The sequence below is a fragment of the Trichechus manatus genome, unplaced genomic scaffold (assembly GCF_000243295.1).
Source record: "Trichechus manatus latirostris isolate Lorelei unplaced genomic scaffold, TriManLat1.0 scaffold00072, whole genome shotgun sequence".
NCBI lineage: Eukaryota > Metazoa > Chordata > Mammalia > Sirenia > Trichechidae > Trichechus > Trichechus manatus.
The window spans coordinates 11,374,335-11,391,933 of NW_004444008.1; positions in this window are offsets into that span (position 1 = coordinate 11,374,335).

The following is a 17,599-nucleotide window of genomic DNA, read 5'->3' on the forward strand; positions in this document are numbered from 1 at the left end:
TTTCCAAACACGAGTGATGTGGCAACCCAGTCAACGTTCCCGGCAGCTGTGGCCCATCTTCTGAAGTGCTGAGCGGACGTGCATCACAGCCCAGAAAAGTGATGAACCCAAGAGTGGAAGCCAGCTCTGGAGTTTCCCAGCATGGGGAGTGAGCTGCTAGTGACTCAGGCTGACTCACTGTGTCCTCTGCCCAGCAGGCTGTCCAGAGCCAAGGCTGGAGGGCCAGGGTGGGCGCAGGAGGCCGGGGCCAGCTGCCTCTCCTCTTCTGCCAGTTCTAGAACACTTCCCTCACTTTCCCCACTCCTGGGTGTCTTTGCATGCCCACCCTTTCGTCCATGTGCTTATTGTTCACTAAAACAAATCCATAATGGCATTTGATTGAGATTAATCATTTTTGATTGAAATAAATTTGCAAATAAAAAAAATTAAGAAGCAACTCTGTAAGGGTGATTCTTCAATTCAGGCTAAATGATGAATCTGGATTCCTGAAAAAATTAATTTTGGTCTGCTTCGTTTAAACAGTTGGATTGCTTTCAGGCAGATTCGTTGATATCTGAAATGAGGCCAGAAGGCTCTGCAGCAGCCCTGCTTTAATGACTAGGACTCGTTTGTAATTAACATTCTCTTTAAGTCTAATATGTCCTAAATGGAATTTCTTTTAAGCACATTAAACCAGTTGCTGTCCACTTGATTACAACTCTTGGTGACTGCATGTATGTCAGAGTAGCACTGTGATCCACAGGGTTTTCACTGGCTGATTTTTCAGATGCAAATCACTAGGCCTTTCTTTCAAGGTGCCTTTGGGTGAACTGAACCACCAACCTTTCAGTTAGCAGTGATTGCATTAACCATTTACACCTCCTAGAGACTCCTAAGTAAATTATAAAGCAAAAAACCAGTTGCCATTGAGTGGATTCCAACTCATAGTGACCCTTTAGGACAGAGTAGAACTGCCCCACAGGGTTTCCAAGGAGTGGCTGGTGGATTCAAACTGCCAACCTTTTGGTTAGCGGCCAAGCTCTTCACTACTGTGCCACCAGGGCTCCAAGTAAATTATAGGCCTGTTAAATCCTGTTACTCTGAAAATATACTTATCAAACCACACCTCATAGATACAGCAAAGCTGTATCAGCCCAGCTCTGTCTGAACCATCACAAATTCTGATTGATGAGGTTCACTGGAATCCAATTTCAGCTTGACTCATTTGAGACTAAACATCATCTGATGAAGGAAATCACATGCAAAGTGCACCGATGTTGATGAGACCATACCAGGTTTCAATGTCGGTGCCAGCCCACATGAAGAGCAGCCAGATGTCACTGGGAGAATCCTATTGGCAATAACTGGAACATATGCTGCAGACTTAGATTCAAATCCATGCTTTCTGTCATTATTAGTCATTTTTTAAGACATTTTATTGTCCTTTAGGTGAAAGTTTACAGCTCAAGTTCATTTCTCATTCAAAAATTCATACATATATTGTTCTGTGACATTGGTTGCAATTCTCACAATGTGACAGCACGCTCCCCCTTTCCACCCCAGATTCCCTGTGTCCATTCATTCAGTTCTTGTCACTTCCTGTCTTCTCATCTTCCTTGTGGGCAGGAGTTGCCCATTTGGTCTTGTGTACTTGATTGAACTAAGAAGCACGTTCCTCAAGTGTGCTATTGTTTGTTTTGTAGGCCTGTCTCACCTTTGTACATAAAGTGGGCTTCAGGAGTAGTTTCAGTTCAGCAGAGTATCCGGGGGCCATAGTTTTGGGAATTCCTCCAGTCTCTGGCAGACCAGTAAGTCTGGTCCTTTATCATGAATTTGAATTTTGTTCTACATGTTTCTCCTCCTCTGTCTGGGGCTCTCTGTTGTAATCCCTGTCCGAGAAGTTGCTGGTGGTAGCCGGGCACCATCTAGTTCTTCTGAACTCATGCTGGTGGGGGCTCTGGTTCCTGTGGTCCTTTAGTCCTTTAGGCTTATATTTTCTTTGTGTCTTTGGTTTTCTTCATTCTCCTTAGCTTCGGACAGGATGGGACGAAAAGATGTATCTCAGATGGCCCCTCATAAGCTTTTAAAACCTCAGACGCTACTCACCAAAGTGGGATGCAGAATAGTTTATGAACTATGTTATGCCAATTGACCTAGACATCACCCAAGACTGTGGTTCCCAGCCCCAGCAACTTGGTCCCTCAAGGTGTTTGGATGTGACTAGGAAACTTCTATGCCTTTGCTTTGGTCAAGCTGTGCTGACTTCCCCTATATTGTGTGTTGTCCTATTCTTTATAAGTGGTAGTTCTTAGTTTGCATGCTTTGAAGTATTGGCTGTATTATCTATTGCTGTGTAACAAATTATTCCTAATGTAGAGGCAGCTGAAAATAAGAAACATTTATTATCTCATAGTTTCTGTAGGCCAGGGATCTAGGATGCTCAGCTGGGTGGGTCTGGCTCAAGGTCTGTCATGTGGCTGCAGTCAAGCTGTGGGCTGGGACTACAGTCACCTCAAGGCTCAACTAGGGAAGGATTGCTCCAAGCTCACTGTTGGATGGAGACATCAGCTCCTTGCCACCTGGGCTTCTCCACAGGGCATCTCACAATGTGGCAGCTGGCTTCTTCCCACCTTCTCTGAGCAAGGGATCTGAGAGAGAGAGACTGGGAGAGAGTTCACAAAACAGAAGCCACAGTCTTCTCATATCCTAAGTTTTATCACCTCTTTATAACCTAATCACTTTTGTCGTATTGTGTTCATCAGGAGTCTCTGGGTGTGTAAATCCTGTGTGGCTGTTAACCACAAAGATAGCAGTTCAAGTCTACCCAGGTGCACCTCAGAAGAAAGACCTAGTGATCTACTTCTGAAAAATCAGAGCACTCTATAGTTTGTTATTTTGTCTCTTGCTGTTGAAACTAGGCTTGGGTTGATATAAAAGAATAGATGTGTGTCTTCCTGACAAAGCCTTTGTCTGCACCACCCATGGTCAAGCATTTTCTTCCCTATGATCATCCTGCAGTTGACAGCATGATCACATGAGAGCACATCTGAGCTACAGTTTGGAACCATCATGACCCCTCATCTACCCACTTAGTGGGATCCAGTTTGGATGACATGCAGCCCCAGCTCACTAATCCTTTTGGGTGAATTCCTCAAGGGTCTTATATCACCTAGACCTGGGCCTGCAATGACATGGCACTGAAGCAATTTGCTTCAGCCCATAAAAAAAAAAAAAAAAGAGAAGTCAGAGTCATTGATTTGCATGTTGTTGTTGTTTTTAGGTGCTGTCAAGTCAGTTCCAACTCATAGCGACCCCATGTATAACAGAACGGAACACTGCCCAATCCTCTGCCATTCTCATGATTGTTGTTATGCCTGAGCCCATTGTTGCAGCCACTGTGTCAATCCATTTTCTTGAGGGTCTTCCTCTTTTTCACTGACCCTGTACTTTGCCCAGCATGATGTCCTTCTCCAGGGACTGATCCCTCCTGATAACATGTCCAAAGGATGTGAGATGAAGTCTCACCATCTTCACTTATAAGGAGAATTCTGGCTGTACTTCTTTCAAGACAGATTAGTTCATTCCTTTGGCAGTCCACAGTATAGTCTATATTCTTTGCCAACATCATAACTCAAAGGCATCAATTCTTCTTCAGTCTTCCTTATTCACTGTCCAGCTTTCGCATGCATACAAGGTGATTGAAAACACCATGGCTTGGGTCAGGTGCACCTTAGTCCTAAAAGTGACATCTGTGCTTTTTAACACCTTACAGTCTTTTGCAGCAGATTTACCCAATGCAAAGTGTTGTTTGATTCCTCGACTGCTGCTTCCATGGGTGTTGATTGTGGATTCAAGTAAAATGAAATCCTTGACAACTTCAATCTTTTCTCCATTTATCATGATGTTGTTTATTGATCCAGTTGTGAGGATTTTTGTTTTCTTTGTGTTGAAAGCTGTCGTCTTTGATCTTCATCATAAGCGCTTCAAGTCCTCTTTGCTTTCAGCAAACAAGGCTGTGTCATCTGCATAACACAGGTGGTTAATGAGTCTTCCTCCAATCCTGATGCCCCGTTCTTCTTCATATAGTCCAGCTTCTTGGATTATTTGCTCAGCATACAGATTGAATAAGTATGGTAAAAGGACACAACCCTGACACACACCTTTCCTGACTTTAAACCACGCAGTATCCTCTTGTTCTATTCAAACAGCTGCCTCTTGGTCTATGTACAGGTTCCTCATGAGCACTAATAATTGTTCTGGAATTCCCATTCTCTGCAATGTTATCCATAATTTGTTACGATCCACACAGTCGAATGCCTTAGCATAGTCAACAAAACACAGGTAAACATCTTTCTGGTATTCTCTGCTTTCAGTCAAGATCCATCTGACATCAGCAATGATACCTCACTGACTATTTCCCTTTTCCATAATAGTTACTTTGAGATAATGGAGACCCATCTGTGTTTCATAAATGCAGAGACTTACACGTGATATGACACCCTTGCCTCCTCCTCCATCTAAAAAGCCTAGGCCAACCCTTGTGTTAATCACAAGCAAATTTAAGTTGGGCAACTTTAAGAAGACTGACAATAAGAGATGGAAAATTGTGTTTGGAGTAAGTGAAATTCTGTTGAAAAGCAAAGACATTATCAGAAGCTTAATGGTGTTTGCTGAGGGATTGGAGTGGGAGATGAGAGGCAGTCTTGGCATGTTCTTATCCGGGTAAACACCTGAGAGCTGTTTTCAGGAAGGAATCTAAGATGTGATGACTTGGTAAATATTAGCACAGCACTTAACATCTCCACTGGAAGCAGAGGGGAACGCTGAGTATGCCGAGCTCGCATGTGCTTCTGCCAAAGTCAGCCTGCCCTTCGTGGAGGTGGGAGGTGGTGACCAACATCAGGGCTGAAGTTCCACACCCCATAACTTCCCTCCCTGGTGGCATCAGCCCACCCGGGTCCAAGAGAACACTGGCCTGCTCCTTCACCACACAGCCTACTGCAGACAGGACCACCCATCCCAGTGATGGGCTTGGTGGCTTGAGGTCCCGGCTCCATCTTTTGGGAGCTAAGGAAAGAGATTGCACACTTGGTCAGTCCTCCTTTATTCCCTGAGGACAGCGCACAACCTAAACCATTGGACCACGTTCAGAAAGAGAAATAATAGGCAGCGGTGTGTTTCCCAAAGCACAGTAATCCATAAGAGGGGCACCCAACTGAAAAAAAGAAAAATTATGCAACTAAGCAACCATTTCTGCAAGGCTGAATAATCTGTTTTAAAATGGAGTCAATTTCTAAACTAATCTGTCTTGTAATTGAGATTCTGTACATGCTGAAGTATCTTGAAGTAAAGTGTACTCCATAATAGGCCACCATTAGAATTTAATTAGAATGGAAATGTGTGTGGGTGGGGAGGTGTTAATCAACAACCACATTGCCTTCTGAGGTGTGTTCCTATCACTAAGTTACATGGGTTATTTTGGTGTCTGGTTTCAGGTGTGTTGGTTTCTGGGTAAGTCTTGGATGTGTTTGCTGTAGCTTCGTAAAACATGATCAAAAGCACTGGGGTAAGGCACTTTGGCAATAATCTCTACCCAACCCCTTACTCTACAGAGGGGAGGCTGAGGGGCTAAGTGCCCTACGCCTTGATCAAGAACATGCAGAGAGCGGAGACAGGAACCAAGCCTCCTGACCTTGTCTGCCTGTGCTCAAGTTACACATGGTTGGGTCTGTAGAATGTCTGTTTGGCACACAGGAATTGCATCAGTCAATTGCATCAGTTTCCCTTCCAAAATTTCCCAACCCTTTCCCCATACCTTTTGTTACTTAGCTCAAAACACAATCTTACCTGCTTCCAGAATACCTGCTAAAATTGTCCACACATAAAGCATTTAAAAGCAGGCTGAGCAATCATATGCAGTAGGTGCTTTTGGATTGAGTACATGCACACTTCCTGAACCATAGGGTGTCCCTTGACCCCCAGGTAGAGAAGGTGCCCTCACACTGCCCCGAGTTGCCCTCTGGGATGGCACCTGCTTCTCCCACCTCAACACCCATTGCCAGGGATGGATTACCCAATAAGCAAGGTACACACGGGCTTACTGATGCTTTCTTACTAATTTGTAGTGCACAATTTCACCCCTTTTTTGTAGTGAAACCCGTGTGAAATTGTGCACTACAGATTAGTAAGTAAACACAATTAAGCGTGTGCATGCCTTGCTTACTGGTTAATCTGCCCCTGCCCATTGCCCACACTCACACTTGCTCCCACTGCATCCTGTTCTTTATGCCCTCTCCTCTCGGCCTCCAAAGAGGGGCTCATCTTGAGACAGAAAGATGAGAGCCAGAGGTCAGTAAATAAACAGAAGTGATGGTCATCAAGATCTCCAGGACACAAGTTTCCTGGGGCCCAAGCTCCAGGCCAGAAGGATGAAGTCTAAAAGCAACATCCCAGGAACTTTGGTTGGAGAAGCAGAGGAAGAAGAGGCTAAGATGGGGTGGGAGACTAGAGAGAGGCGGTCTGGCACCATGTCTCATAGCCTCCCCTGCCTCCCTGGCTGGTGGACCTATTTTTATCTCAGCTTTCTACTCCATGTGGGATCTGAGGATTGCCTTGCTACTTTCTGAAAACGAAGCACAGCCCCTTCCCCACACTAACGTTTAGCACTGTCACTTACTAGGAGCTTCAGAGCATTTATTTGAACAGTAAGCCAACTAAGAAAGATCTCACTGTGGCCAGCCAGCAGGTCTGGCTTCCAAGCCCACCTGAGAGCCTCTCTGGACATCGACTTTCCCCTGGGTCACTGGGGTTCAAGGGAAGCCTTTCCCCTTTCCTCTCAGGGGATGTTATGGATTGAATTGTGTCCCCCAAAAATATGTGTCAACTTGGCTAGGCCTTGATTCCCAGTATTGTGTGATCGTACACCATTTTGTCATCTGTTGTGATTTTCCTATGTGTTGTAAATACTGCCTCTATGATGTTAATGAGGCAGGGTTAGAAGTAGTTATGTTAATGAGGCAGGACTCAATCTACAAGATTAGGTTGTGTCTTAAGTCAATCTCTTTTGAGATATAAAAGAGAGAAGTGAGAAGAGAGACAGGGGGACCTCATACCACCCAGAAAGCTATGCTGAGAGCAGAGCACATCCTTTGGACCTGGGGTCTCTGTGATGAGAAGCTGCTTGACCAGAGGAAGATTGATGACAAAGACCTTCCTCCAGAGCTGACAAAGACAGAAACCTTCCCCTGGAGCTGATGCCCTGAATTTAGACTTTTAGCCTATTAGACTGTGAGAGAATACATTTCTCTTTGTTAAAGCCAGTCCCTTGTGGTATTTCTATTATTGCAGCACTAGACAACTAAGACAGGGGACAATCCAAACCACTAAGGTTTCAGTGCCAAAAACATTGGGAAGCCTTAGTCTCCTAGGGCTGACGTAACAAAATACCACAAACTGGGCGACTTTAAACAACAGAAATTTCTTATCTCACAATTCTGGAGGCTGAGAGTCTGAGATCAGGGCGTCGGCCGTGTTGATTCCTCCCAAGGCTTTGAGGATGAATCTGTTCCATGCCTCTCTCCCGGCTCCAGGTGTTCCCTGACTTACAGCCGCAGCTGTAAGTCACATGGTATCCTTCCTCTGTCTCTCTGTCTCTGTGTATCTTCTTTTTTATATGGACACCAGTCATATAGGGTTACCAGTTACCAGTTGCCATCAAGTTAACTCCACGTTTGCAGAGTAGAGCTGCTCCATAAGGTTTTCAAAGCTGTGACCTTTCAGAAGCAGATTGTCAGGCCTGTCTTCTGAGACACCAACTGGCTTGGTCATCTATTGCTGCTAGTAACAGAAACACCACAAGTGGATGGCTTTAACAAAGAGAAATTTATTCTCTCACAGTCTAGCAGGCTAGAAGTCCGAATTCAGGGCATCAGCTCCAAGGGAAGGCTTTCTTTCTCGGTCAGTTCTAGAGGAAGCTCCTTGTCATCAATCTTCCCCTGACTAGGAGCTTCTCCGAGCAGGAACCCCAGGTCCAAAGGATGAGCTCTGCTCCCGGCGCTGCTTTCTTGGTGGTATGAGGTCCCCATATCTCTCTGCTCGCTTCTCTCTTTTGTATCTCAAAAGAGATTGGCTTAAGACACTATCTAATCTTGTAGATCTCATGAATATAACTGTCACTAATCCATCTCATTACATCATAGCGATATGACTTACAACAGATAGGGAAATCACATCAGATGATAAAATGGTGGACAATCATACAATACTGGGAATCATAACCTAGCCAAGTTGATGGATATTTTTGGGGGACCAATTTAATCCATGACAACAGCCTTTCAGTTAGTAATGCTTAAACATTTGAGTCACCCAGAGACATCCTCATATAGGATTAGGACCCACTTTACTCCAGTATAACCTCATGTTAACCTAATTGATAGCATCTTCAAAGACCCTATTTCCAAACAGGGTCACACTCAAAGGTACAGTGGGTGAGGACATCAACATATTTTCTTGCAGGGGGTGGGGGGGACATAATTCAATCCATAACAGAACCTGAATATAACAATTCCACAAAATCTACATTAATAAAAGGCTCCTTCCTCCCCTATCGGAAACCCTAGTGGCGTAGTGGTTAAGATCTATGGCTGTTAACCAAAAGATCAGCAGTTCAAATCCACCAGGCGCTCCTTGGAAACTCTATGGGGCAGTTCTACTCTGTCCTATAGGGTTGCTATGAGTCGGAATCAACTCGACAGCAATGGGTTTGGTTTTTTTTGGTTCCTCCCCTATCCCAGAAGAATCAATCTCCTGTTGCTAAGTTTGTGGGGTGGGCTCTCACGGTCCACGTTGATGGAGAATAGTGCTGACTTGGGGCCAATGCTCTTTGTCAGGAAAGTGAAAAGAGGCTACCTGCACTTTAGGATGTGAAGAGAAAGGTGAATCATGGGGCACCAACAAAGATGGTAAGGAGCCAGGAGGCTCTGGACGTTGCCCGAGATATTTACGTGATGAAGTTTTCCTTTCTTTCTCTGTTCCAGGCTCATGGGGTACATCAGCAGCCATTAACTAGAAGTGAGGTGCCACCCATCTTCCCATTCCTGCTGCTGACCTAATTAAAGGACTAGCTTTCCAGGCTCCTGTCTGTGGTTCCATCAGCCGCAGGCCGAGGGGCTGGGGCAGGGGCCCTTGCTGGCCAAAGTTTGTCATGAAGGGAACAGAGGCTTTTTGTTGCTGTTGAGATTTCCAGGGCTTGGCTGACTTCACGTGCCAAGAGATCTTGCTCCACAGACCGAGGACGGCTTGGCTGGTGTCCAGCAGGAGACAGAAGGGATCTGTGTGTCCTGTTGGGTCAACATCATCGCACCGCAGCCATGGTGGGAAAGCCAGGCTGCTTTCATAAAATGCTGACTTGTTTGAATGAGATTTGCTTCTTCCAAAGCAGCAAAAATGTCAGCCCGTGCGAAAGCTTGTTGGCTGCCAGGGTTATTTCGCTGAGATTTAAATAAAAATATTATAGAGTCAGCAGCTTGGACAAACCCTTTGTTCTCTCCGTCTCCTTTCCCAAAGCTGAATTGAATAACTGAGATCAAACCCTAGTCTTCAAAGAGCGTTTGGCTTAGAACGGCCTGTGCCAAGTGTCTGTCTAAAATAATCCCTTCAGTGACATTTTAAGCCGGAAAGACCATCCATCACAGAGGTGCTTATGCCCCCCAGCCACACAGCCGCGCAAGATGCAAATTTTAACTTCATTCAGAATGCCGAAGGGCTTGCCCAGTGAACTGCGTCTGAAACCGAGGCGTGTAAACCATGCTGGCAGAAACACAATGTGTTATTAGGCTGGCAGTTTTGCTCTCAGATTTAAAATTAAAGAACTGAAAGTAAAATAAAAAAAATAAAGCCAGAGTTTATTATCAAATTAAAACGAAGAACTGAAATTAAAATAAAAAAAAAAAGAAAGCCAGAGTTTATTATCAAATTAAAAAGAAGAACTGAAATTAAAATAAAAAAAAGAAAGCCAGAGTTTATTATCAAATTAAAAAGAAGAACTGAAATTAAAATTAAAAAAAAAGAAAGCCAGAGTTTATTATCAAATGAAAAAGAAGAACTGAAATTAAAATAAAAAAAAAAAGAAAGCCAGAGTTTATTATCAAATTAAAATAAAGCTAACTGCCTGCAGGTTTAATTCACAATTAAACAAGTAATTGTGAAAGTACTTCATGGCTCCCACCTCTGCCCAGCTCTGCATCCGGGGCCTTCTTTTCCAAGCTGACTCTGAGGGGCATGGTTCGATGCCAACCTAACTCCCCAGCCTTATACTGTCCCCTCTCCTGGCCCACTTTGTCTGTCATTCTCAAGCATATTGCATTTATTTACGTTGTTTCAACTTTCCAAATGGCATTTCATCGCCTGCCATCTCTACTTGTCAAAATCAAGTCCATCTCTTAAAAAAGACTCTGAATTCCCCCTCTCAAATGTGCCGCCTTAGAATTCCCCTAGTACTCTGTGCCTTTCTTGTTGGTCTTATTCTAGGGTTATTTTGGTGTTCCTACACTGTGAAAAGGCCCTGGGTGGTACAAATGGCTTGTGCTCAACTACTAAGGTTCAAACCCACCCGGCAGCATCTCGTAAGAAAGGCCTGGCAATCTGCTTCTGTAAAGATTGTGGTATTGTTGTTAGGTGCCGTCCAATTGGTTCCGACTCATAGCGACCCTACAGGACAGAGTAGCACTGCCTCATAGGGTTTCCAAGGAGTGGCTGGTGGATTCCAACTGCCGACCTTTTTTTGGTTAGCAGCCGAGCTCTTACAGTCAAGAAAACCCTATGGAGCAGTTCTACTCTGTAACATACGGAGTGGCTGTGAGTCAGAATTGATTCCACGGCAACAGGGCATGCTGCGGAAATAAAGCTCCACATCACCTGCCCTGCCCTGGCCACCTGCCTTCCCAGCAGTACCCCCACCCACTTCTCGCTTCTCTCCCCCCAGCCTCCTGCCCCTCATCTTCGTCTCCAGAACAGGCTCCAGGTGCTCAGCACAGCCTGCCCTGCTCTGCACCCCTGGGCGTCGGGTTTACAGGGCTCGGTCCTTTCTCTACAGCAGGATTATAAACCAGGAGAGCCAAACTCCACTCTGCCCAAAGGACAGAGCAGGAGAGGATGTGCTACTTGGGGCCAGGAGGAAGCAGAGGAGCATCGTGGCCAAGGGCAGGTGTGGCCGAGGACGGAAGAGCAAAGAGGAAGGAACGGAAGGGAGATCCCAGTTGCAAACCCACCTCACCCTGTGTGGCTTCACCCCTGGAACTCTCTCTCTCCCCAGCCCTCTGCGGCTCCTGACCCCAGGACTTCCGCAATGTCCGTTCCCTTTGCCTGTAATGCTCTTCCCTGGCCCTCGGCATGACTCAGCTGCCCCTTCCCTATCACTTCCTCACCAAGGACCACCCTAGCCACCGCGTCACCCTGTTGGGGCTCCATAGCTGGGGACACTGCGGGTCAACTGCAGGGCTTCTTCACCCTCACCTTCCCCCAAGAACACCAGCTGGATCTGTCTTGGTCAGAGATGACCTGCAGTGCTGACCACACAGCCTGAACCTGGAGGTGCGGGATGAGGAGATGATTGACATTTTCTAGAGATTCCAGTGTGGGCGGGGCTGGGAGGGAGGGCGGCGTGGTGCTGAGAGGCCAGCCCCGGCCCTGCAATACAGGGAGCAGGCTCAGGAGGAAGCCCCAGCCGCCCCTGGGGGGTGTAAGAAGGGAGGGGTGCGCAGACTGGCATCTGCTGGGGTGCCTCATCTTGTCCCCCCAGAGCCATGTTCAGACCCAGACCACTTTTGCCACTTGGGTCAGGTGATCTCAGCCAACGCGGTGGACAGGAGTGGGAGGCAGGACCACCCATGATGAGTGGCCCCGCGTGACAGCTGCCTCCATGTGCCCCTGCAGACCCCTCCTGCCATGGAGACACTGCTCCCCCACTCACCTGGCCATGGCCACCTGCCCTCACGGGACCAGGTCCTCTCCAAGCCCACAACTGCAGCTCCCCTGCCCCTACCTCTGTGCATGGACTCTGACCACCTCCCTGGTCCTCAATGACCCCTGGACATGGAGGGGTCTCTACTCTGACTGCTCACTGGCCCCAGATCCATAGCCCCGTCTGGCCCAAGCTGTTCCCCAGCCTGACATTCCAGGCCTGCAGCTGCCTAAACCCCCATCAGGAGGTGCCTGCTGCTCTGGAGGGGCTAGTGGTTCCCCTCCCTCTTCCTCCCTCCTCTGGGGACAAGGAAAGAAGTGTGCACTCCAGGTAATCGGGAGAGTGTAAGGAGGCCCAGGGGCCCAAAGCAGAGGCCCGAGAATGAGCTTATGACTTCTCAAACAAGATGCCTTCAAGGAAGATTCCAGAATGCTGATGGAGGCCAGCCTGCTTTGCAAGGTACCCTGCCAGTTTCTGGGAGGAAACCTTTCTGCACTTCTCAAACCTACTTCTGGAACCATCCCCAGGAGCCTCTGAGGATGGCTGTTATGTATTGAATTTCATCTCTCAAAAATATGTGTAGTAAATCCTGTACCTGTGGTTATAATCCCATTTGGGAATGCGGGTTCTTTGTTACATTAATGAGACAGTATTACAGTAGGGTGTGTCTGGAGTCAATCTCTTTTGAGACATAAAAGGAGCAGATTAAGCAAGGAAGCAGAGACGGGGGAAGAGAGTCGCCGTGCCACATGAAGATCGCCAAGGAGCCAAGGACTTCCCCCAGGGCCCACTGAGAGACAAAGCCTTCCTCTAGACCTCGTGCCCTGAATTCAGGCTTCTAGCCTCCTTAACTGTGAGAAAATCAACTTCCGTTTGTTAAAGTCACCCACTTGTGGTATTTCTGTTATAGCAGCACTAGATAAGTAAGACAACAGCAAACACCCCCTAAAAAATTGCTGCTGTTACCATTGAGTTTTAGTAATCAGTATGTAAGCTTCCACTTAGCACCTTTTTAGTTCTTGTTTTTTCTACAAGGAAGTTAGTTTGGAGAACTCCAGCTGCACCGTGGCCGCTGACACTGTCAGTTTCATGAGTCAGTCAGTGGCTGCATGGAATCCTTCAGGAGCACTTCTAGAGAAGAGCCCCGTGGCACTACAAGTTCCTGCTTTATACAGTCAGTGTCAAAATAAACAACAGCACAGGAGTTTTAAGGACAAAGACACAAAACTCGAGGTTCTTCATTTCCTTCTATGTTATTTAAAAGTCTCTATGGACAATGACCCCCCAAGCGTCTATCAGTTTGTCATAGTGTGGGAGTTTGCATGCTGCTGTGATGCTGGAAGCTATGCCACCGGTATTCAAATACCAGCAGGGTCACCCATGGTGGACAGGTTTCAGCTGAGCCTCCAGAGTAAGACAGACCAGGAAGAAGGACCCGGCAGTCTACTTCTGAAATGAATTAGCCAGTGAAAATCTTATGAATACCAGCAGAACGCTGTCTGATATAGTGTCAGAAAACTAGCCCCTCAGGTTGGAAGGCACACAAAAGACAACTGGGGAAGGGTTGCCTCTTCAAAGTAGAGTTGACCTTAATGACGTGTATGGAGTCAAGCTTTTGGGACCTTCATTTGCTGATGTGGCACGACTCAAAATGAGAAGAAACAGCTGCAAACATCCATTAATAATCAGAACGCAGAATGTACGAAGGATGAATCTAATAAAACTGGAAATCATCAAAAATGAAATGGAACACATAAACATCAAAATCCTAGGCATTAGTGAGCTGAAATGGACTGGTACTGGCCATTTTGAATCGGACACTATGCCAGGAATGATAACTTGAAGAGGAATGGAGTTATATTCATCATCAAAAAGAACATTTCAAGATCTATTCTGAAGTACAACTCTGTCAGTGGTAAGATAATATCCACACGCCTACAAGGAAAACCAGTTATTATGACTATTATTCAAATTTATGCACCAAAGTCTAAGGCCAAACACAAATAAATTGAAGATTTTTACCAACTTCTGCAGTCTGAAATTGATCAAACATGCAATCAGGATGCATTAATAATTGCTGGTGACTGGAATGTGCAAGTTGGAAACAAAGAAAAAGGATTGGTAGTTGGAAAATATGGCCTTGGTGATAGAAGTGATGCCAGAAATTGCCTGATAGACTTTTGCAAAACCAATGACTTCTTCATTGCAAATACCTTTTTTCACCAACATAAATGGTGACTATACATGTAGACCTCGCTTGATGGAATACACAGGAATCATTTCAACTACATCTGTGGAAAGAGACAATGGAAAAGCTCGATATCATCAGTCAGAACTGATGTCAGGGGCCAACCGTGGAACAAACCATCAATAGCTCATATGCAAGTTCAAGCTGAAGCTGAAGAAAATCAGAACAAGCCCACAAGAGCCAAAGTATGGCCTTGAGTATATCCCATCTGAATTTAGAGACCATCTCAAAAATAGATTTGACACATTGAACACTAATGACCAAAGACCAGACAAGTTGTGGAATGACATCAAGGACATCATACACAAAGAAAGCAAGAGGTCATTAAAAAGACAGGAAAGAAAGAAGAGACTCTGAAACTTGCTCTTGAAAATAGAGTAGCTAAAACAAAAGGAAGAAATGATGAAGTAAAAGAGCTAAACAGAAGATTGCAAAGGGTGGCTCAAAAAGACAAAGTAAAGTATCATAATGACATGTGCGAAGACCTAGAGGTAGAAAATCAAAAGGGAAGAACACACTCGGCATTTCTCAACCTGAAAGAACTGACGAAAAAATTCTTGATGCTTCTTCCATGGGTATTGATCCAAGTAAAATGAAATCCTTGACAACTTCAGTCTTTTCTCTTTTTATCATGATGTTGCTTTTTGGTGCAGTTGTGAGGATTTTTGTTTTCTTTATGTTGAGGTGTAATCCATACTGAAGGCTGTGATCTTTGATCTTCATCAGTAAGTGCTTCAAGTACTCTTCACTTTCAGCCAGCAAGGTGGTGTCATCTGCATAACACAGGTTGTTAATGAGTCTTCCTCCAGTCCTGATGCCCTGTTCTTCATATAGTCCAGCGTCTCAGATTACTTGCTCAGCATACAGACTGAATAAATATGGTGAAAGGATACAATCCTGATACACACGTTTCCTGATTTTAAATCATGCAGTATCCACTTCTTCTGTTCGAACGACTGCCTGTTGATTTCTGTACAGGTTTCTCATGAGTACGATTAAGTGTTTGGGAATGCCCTTTCTTTACAATGTTATCCATAATTTGTTATATCCACACAGTTGAATGCCTTTGCATAGTCAATAAAACACAGGTAAACATCTTTCTGGTATTCTCTGCTTTCAGCCAAGGTCCATCTGACATCAACAATGATATCCCTTGTTCCACGTCCTCTTCTGAATCTGGTTTGAATTTCTGGCAGTTCCCTGTTGATGCAACTGCTTCTAAAAGATCTTCAGCAAAATTTTACTTGTGTGTGATATTAAGAGAGTGTTCGATAATTTCCCCATTCTGTTGGATCACCTTTCTTTGGAATGGGCACCAGTATGGATATCTTCCAGTGAGTTAGCCAGACAGCTATCTTCCAAATTTCTTGGCATACACAAGTAAGTGCCTCCAGCACTGCATCCATTTGTTGAAACATCTCAATTGGTGTTCCGTCAATTTCTGGGGCCTTGTTTTTTGCTAACCCCGTCAGTGCAGCTTGGATTTCTTGATCATATGCTATTTCCTGAAATGGTTGACCGTCAACTAATTCTTTTGGTATAGTGACTCTTGTTTTCCTTCCATCTTCTTTTAATGCTTCCTGGGTCATTCAACATTTTGCCCATAGAATCTTTCAATATTGCAACTAGAGGCTTGAATTTTTTTCTTCAGTTCTTTCAGCTCGAAAGAAAACAAAAGTTCATTTAAAATATAGGAAAGAAAGAAAAGACAAAGATGAATGTCAGAAGAGACTCTGAAACTTACTCTTGAACTTAGAGTAGCTAAAGCGAATGGAAGAAATGATGAAGTAAAAGAGATGAATAGAAGATTTCAAAGGATGGCTCAAGAAGACGAAGTATTGTAATGAAATGTGCAAAGACTTGGTGTTAGAAAAGCAAAAGAGAATAACACATTTGATATTTCTCGAGCTGAAAGAACTGACAAAACTGTAGGGACAGTAAAAAAAATCAGTGTCTTGCCAAGGGTTCCATTGGGGGCGGGCGGGGATGGGATGAATATTTGGAGGACAGGACATTTTGGGGGCAGTGAAACTATCGTGTACAATATTGTAATGGTGGACACATGACATTATGTATTTGTCAAAATCCATAGGACTGTGCAACACGAAGAATGAACCCTAATGTTAACTATGGACTCTCATTTAAAAATAATGTATCGATATCATCTCATCAATTGTAACAAATGTAGCATGCAGATGCAAGTTTTTAACAATAGGAAAAATGGTGATGGTGGTGGTTAAAAAAAAACAAACCCGTTGCCCTTGAGTTGATTCCAACTTACAGCGACCCTGTAAGACAGAGTAAACCTGCCCATAGGGTTTCCAAGGAGCAGCTGGTGGATTCAAACACTTAACCTTTGGGTTAGCGGCTGAGCTCTTAACCACTGTGCCACAAGGTTCCATGGTGGTAGAGAGGGGTATATGGCAAGTCTCTGTACTATCTGCTCAATTTTTCTGTAAACCCAAAACCTCCTAAAAAATAAAATCTATTAATTAAAAGAAAAGCAAAGGTTGATTTTGACAGCGTCATTGACAGATTTGCTGAATATAAAGGTTCAAAATCAGAAACTGGAATGTAATTATTCATTATAGCAGTAGGTCAATAAGCAGGTATAAGTTTACTGTCTTTCTAAAATAATTAATGTAATTAAAAAGCATTCATTACTTGTTTCCTTTTTGTTCTGCACTGTTTCTCGGATTATTGCTCATTTTGTTACTTATACAGAGATATATATATACATATATGTATGAAGTTCAGTGCAAGAACATTTTCACCTCATTTCTTTTCTGACCAGCATTATTTCTTGTTGTATCTCATGATTATTACTAACAAATAAATTTGTCACACAGAGGAGGTGGTGTCAGAATGTGATCCACTCCGAGTGAGTGCCGCTTCCTTCCAGCAGGCTCCTGACTCAGCCAACTCATGGCCTTTCCAGGCGTCTGGGTTCCTCTTTGTAGGTGTCATGTGGGAAGAGATGCCAGTGCCTTTTCCCTGGGAGCAGGGCAGCAGACACAGCTGGCTAACACCAATGGCACATCTGCCCCTGTGAGAGTGCATGTAGCTGCAGGGACCAGCCCAATTTTGGCAACCCAGACAATCACCTTGGCCTTGAGATAAACAGATGCGTTCTTCACGGGAGTAGACTTGCTCTGTGACCTTCCTGATTCCAAAGTCATAACCTCCAAGTTCCCTAGATGGTAAACAGGGTCCTCCTCCAGAGGCAGATCCTCTGGGGAGAGAAGGCTGATACGGGCTGGGACTAGGCTTGTCAGCGCTGAGGACCACCATCTGCAGAACCCAGTGGGTGTGAGCATCAGGAGAGTGCGTGGGGCACCACCACCTCCCCCCATGCCCTCACCTCCTCACCCCCTCACCCACACCCTCCAATCCCCGGCCTGGCCAACCCCCAG